Source organism: Myotis nattereri (assembly GCF_964212035.1).
Source record: "Myotis nattereri genome assembly, chromosome: 1".
Lineage (NCBI taxonomy): Eukaryota > Metazoa > Chordata > Mammalia > Chiroptera > Vespertilionidae > Myotis > Myotis nattereri.
The window spans coordinates 100,318,790-100,324,789 of NC_138075.1; positions in this window are offsets into that span (position 1 = coordinate 100,318,790).

The window sequence follows — 6,000 nt, forward strand, 5'->3', positions numbered from 1 at the left end:
ACCACTCCCCGGCCCACCCACCCCCCAGCACATGCCCTTACCCCGCCCCTGTCTGTGTCCATTGGTTATGCTCATATGCTGTGCAGCAGATAAAGCTTCTTTTATCTCTCTTCTGTCTACTTAAACTACTTACCCGCATGCGCAGTTGATCAAGGTCTGACCACTATCGGACCTTCCTAGGTGGCGGCAATAAGCAGTGTGCTCTCTTGGCCTCACAGCACAGGGGCAAACATAGTTACCAGGCAACACAGCTGCAAAAATTTCGCAAGCCTGCCTTTTTCAGAAAGGCCCCTCTTTTTGCACTAGCTCGCTTTGTCCCCAGCTTATAAAAGCAGCCAAGCAGAGCTTTCCACTGAGCCAGTTCAGAGGCCCTTCCTTTCCTCTGTGCTGCCATCCTTGTGCTCTAGCATAAGCTTAATAAAATCTGTATGGAAATAACTCTGGGGTTTCCTCTCAATTTCTGTCTTGAGGAACCCAAGAAACCCAACCCGGTAACACTATGCATTATTTAAAAGTGTATTGCTTAATTTCCAAACATATGTGGTTTTTCTAGTTTTTGATACTTTTTTTTTCTTGCTTAACTCCACTATTTATGATTTCAATCTGCTGAAAATTGATAAATGTTATTGCCCAGCCTGTGGTCAACTTTGGTAAATGTTTCATGAGCACTTTAAATTAATATGCATTCTAATATTGTTGGGTGCTGTGTTTAAATGTTTATCTCTTGCCAATATTTTGTAAGGATGTTCTATTATTTATTGAGAGGTGTGTTAAAATTTCCCGCCATGATTGTGAATATGTTTATTTCTTCTTTTAGTGCTGCCAGTTTCAGTTCTACATTTTTTGAGGCTATGAAAAAAGATGCATACAATTTAGAATTTTTGTGTCTGGCCCTTTTACTAACATGAACTGTCCTTTTTTGTCTCTCATAATGCTCTTTTGCCTTAAAATCTAATTTGTAACTTTAATAGCTTTCTTTTGTGAATGTTTATATGATATATATTTCCATTCTCTTCAAACTTTCTGTATGTTTATATTTAGGATAGTATATTTTTAAGTTTTGGTTTGGTTTTGTCCAGTGCAATAAAGTTTTAAGTTAAGCACTTAGTTTGTTTACATAATATGTATTATATTTATGTTTGGATTTTACTATTTGTTTTATTTTATATTTTTCCTACCCATCCTACATTATTGGTTTACCTCCCTCTTTTTTAAATCTTTATTGTTAAAAGTATTACATATGTCTCCCTTCCCCCTCAACCCCCCATTGACCTCCTCTAGCTGGCCCTGCTGCCTGCCCCACCTGCCCCCCCCGCTCCTGCCTTCATCACACTATTGTCTGTGTCCATGGTTATGCATACATGTTTACCGATATACCTCCTAGGGCAAAGGAAATTAAGGAGGAAATAAACAAATGGGACTACATCAAAATAAAAAGCTTCTGCACAGCAAAAGAAATCAACAAAATAATAAGAGAGCCCATGGGAGAACATTTTTGTCAATGATACATCTGATAAGGGGTTAATTTCCAAAAATAGATAGGGAACTCATGCAACTTAACAAAAGGAAGACAAACAAAATCCAATTAAAAAATGGGCAAAGGTCCTAACCGGTTTGGCTCAATGGATAGAGCATCGGCCTGCAGACTCAAAGGTCCCAGGTTCAATTCCGGTCAAGGGCATGTACCTTGGTTGCGGGCACATACCCAGTAGGAAGTGTGCAGGAGGCAGCTGATTGATGTTTCTAACTCTCTATCCCTCTCCCTTCCTCTCTGTAAAAAAATCAATTATATATATATATATATAGGCAAAAGACCTAAATAGACAATAGACACTTCTCCCTCCTTTTTTTTTTGCCTTCTTTTTAATATAGTGGTTTTCAATATTTCACAACCCTTACTATTTTTTTATGATTACCATAGGTTACAACATGCCTCCTGATTTATTAAATATAATATAAATTAGTACTTTCACCAGTTCCTAAACGATGTCAATACCTCAACATTTTTACTCTATGTGCTTGCTTCTTATCATAATAGCTATATGAGCTTGCACACGCACACACACACACACACACACACACACAAATCATATCCACATATTTATCTTTTTAGTACTTTTCATTCCTTCTTTAATCTCCATTCTTTCATCTGGGATAATTTTCCTTCTGCCTAAGGAATCACGTTTATTACTTCATTTATCAAGAAAATACTAGGGACAAAATCTCTTTGCTTTCATTCTTCTGAAAATTGTCTCTATTTTTTCTTGGGATGAAGTTTTCTCACAACACCAACAGGGTATCCTATAAATTCAACTCAATTCTGATACTATCTACCCAGAGATAGTGATACATCCACAGGTTAAGGGTTCAGTTCCACAAGGATGCCAGTGACATGCCCAAGTTATCATCTGGCTTCTGACAGACCAGCTGCAGATCAGAGATTCCAATGACTACCCTGCTTAAATTTGATTAATTTATTAGGACAGCTCACAGAACTCAGAGAAACATTTTACTTGTTAGACCACTGGTTTATTGTGAAAGAATAAACTCAAGAACAGCCAGATGGAAGATATGCATAGAGCAAAGTATATGGAAACAGGCACAGAGTTTCTACACCTTCTTTGGGCATGCTACTCTCTCAGCATCTCCAAGTGTTCACCAACCCAGGAGCTCTCTTAACCCTGTCCTTTGGGCTTTTATGGAAACTGCATTACATGATTAAATCTTTGGTGTTGATGATTGTTTCAACCTCCAGCCCTTCGCTCCTCCCTAGATATCAGGAGGTGGGACAGAAATTTCCAACCCCCTATTCACAGGATTGGATCCCCTGGGAACCAGGCCCCAACTTGTGTCCAAAGGTCACCTCATTAACATAAACCCAGTTGTGGTGGAAAGGGTCTTTTTATAAATAACAGGGCACCTATTTCACCTTTATGGCTCTGAAAAGATTTCAGGAACTGAAGACCAGGACCAAGTATTATGACAAAAAATGTTCCCATGGCTATTATTGCCCAGGAAATTCCAAGGGCTTGGGGAGCAATGAGCCAGGAACTATAAACAAAGACCAAATTTATATTACTCATAAATCACAATATCACAGTGTAGAATTCCAGGTTGGCAGGTAACTTTCACTTTTGGTGAGAAATCAGCAGCCAACTGTATTGCTCCTTTAAAGGTAATATGTCCCCTGTTTGGATCTTTATTTTGGGCAGTGTCCCTACCATATCCCTGAAGTGTGGTTTTCTTATATGTATACTAGAGGCCCGGTGCACAGAATTCATGCACGAGGGGTCCCCTCAGCCCAGTCTGCACCCCCTCCGATCTAGGACCCCTCAGGGGATGTCCAACTGCTGGTTTAGGCTGGTCTCATTGTGATCCCTCCAATTTTGTTCTTCTGTTTCAAGACTGCTGTGGCTATTTGGGGTCTTTTGGGCTCCATATAAATTTTTGGAATACTTGATGTAGATCTGTGGAATATGCCATTGGTGTTTTAATAGGGAGTTCATGGAACCTATAGATTGCTTTGGGTAGTATGGACATTTTAATGATGTTGATTCTACCAGTCAATGAACACAGTATATTCTTCCATTTGTTTATGTCTTCCTCTATTTCCTTTTCAATGTCCTGTAGTTTTTCAAGTATAGGTCTTTAATCCCCTCAGTTAAGTTTATTTCCAGGTATCTAATTTTATTCTTATAATGTTAAATGGATTGTTTTTTTGTTTATTTTTAGTTTCTCTCTCTGAGGGTTCATTATTTTTGAATTAAAATATCATAGATTTCCAGGTGTTAATTTTGTATCCTGCTACATTGCCAAAATTATTTATTAAACCTAGCAGATTTTTGGTGGTCTTTAAGGTTTTCTATGACAATATCATGTCATCTGTGAATAATGACAGTTTTACTTCCCCTTTCCAGTTTGAATGCCTTTTGTATCTTCTTCTTATCTGATCACTGTGACTAGAACTTCCAGTACTATCCTATCTAATAAAAGAGTAATATGCAAATTAACCATCACTCCAAAACACAAGATGGCTGCCTCCATGTGGTCAAAGATGGAGAGCAGTTGGGGGGGGGGGGTCAGCCCTGCAGGGGAGGGCAGTTGGGGGGAACCAGGCCTGCAGGGGAGGGAAGTTAGGGGTGACAGGCTAGCAAGGGAGGGCAATTAGGTGTGACTGGGCCAGCAGGGGAGGGCAGTTGGGGCGACCAGGCCTACAGAGGAGGACAGTTAGGGACGACCAGACCGACAGGGGAGGGCAATTAGGGGCAATCCAGCTGGCAGGGCAGCAGTTAGGCATCAATCAGGCTGGCAGGGGAGTGGTTAGGGGCAATCAGGCAGGCAAGCAGGCAAGCAGTTGGGAGCCAGCAGTCCTGGATTGTGAGAAGGATGTCCTACTGCCCTTTTAGGCCTGATCCCGATGGGGATCAGGCCTAAAAGGGCAGTCGGACATTCCTCGAGGGGTCCCAGGTTGGAAAGGGTACAGGCTGGGATGAGGGACACACACCCCCATGCATGAATTTCATGCACCAGACCTCTAGTATTGAATAAGAGTGGTAAAAGAGCACATCCCTATCTTGTTCCTTATATTAAGGGAAATGCTCTTAGTTTTTGCCTAATGGGTATGCAGGTTTGATATATTGAGGTACGATCCCTCTATTACCACTTTGACAAGAGTTTTATCATAAACTAGAGGCCCAGTGCACAAAAATTTGTGCACTCGGGGGGGAGGGGGGGTCCCTCAGCCTGGCCTGTGCCCTCTCACAGTCTGGGACCCCTCGGGAGATAACGACCTGCTGGCTTAGGCCTGCTTATGGGTGGCAGAGGGCAGGCCCAATCCCTATGTGCAGCCCCTGGTCGGGCTCAGAGCAGGGCCGATTGGGGAGTTGGGGTGCCTCCCCATCATGCACAAGGCAGGGCAGATTGGGAGGTTGTGATGCCACCCTCAGTCACGCTCAGGGTAGGGCCAATTGGAGGGTTGGGGCACTGTCCCCTGTCACACTCAAGGCAGGGTCGATGGGGAGGTTGCGGCGCCACCCCCTGTCATGCACAGAGCAGGGCCAATCAGGGGGTTGGGGCACAGCCCCCTGTCACACACAGAGCAAGGCCCATCAGGGGGTTGGGGCACCACCCTCTATCACCCACAGAGCAGGGCCGATCAGGGGGTTGGGGCACCGCCACTCTCACACTCAGGGCAGGGCCGATGGGGAGGTTATGGCTCTACCCATCACACACAGAGCAGGGCCTGTGGCGGGGGGGGGGGGGGGGCGTTGGGGAGCTCCCCCATATCAGGCACAGAGCAGGGCTGCTCAGGGAGTTGGGGCCTGCCCCCTGTCACACACAGAGCCGCAGGGCAATCAGGGGGTTTGGGCGCTGCCCCCTGTCACACTGATCCCGGTGCCAGGAGGCACATTACCCTTTTACTATATAGGGTAGAGGCCTGGTGCATGGGTGGGGCCAGCTGGTTTGCCCTGAAGGGTATCCTGGATCAGGGTGGGGGTCCCCACTGGGGTGCCTGGCAAGTCTGGGTGAGGGGCTGAGGGCTGTTTTCAGGCTGGGAGTGCCTGAAGTTCCCAACCGCTCCTTTTTTCCTTTTTTCTTTTTTTTATTCTGGGCCAGCTTTACCTTGAGGCTTGGCTCCAGCTCTTAGGCCTCTGCTGCTGAAAGTAGGTTTCTGGCCTTTGCTTACAATGTTGCGAATCTGCTGGCTGAAGTCCAGCAGTATTTGTTACAGAGTTTCTTAAACTGCCCGCTCAGAGGCCTGCAGCTGCAGGCAGAGAACGTTGGTTTCCTCCAACGATCCTCCATCACTGAGGCAACCAAGCCTCATGTTAGTTTCAAGCTGCCTGGCTGCCGGCCGCCATCTTGGCTGACAGTTAATTTGCATATCTCGCTGATTAGCCAATGAAAAGGGTAGCGGTCGTATGCCAATTACCATGTTTCTCTTTTATTAGTGTAGATGGGTGCTGGATCTTGTCAAATGCTTTTTATCCATCTATTGAT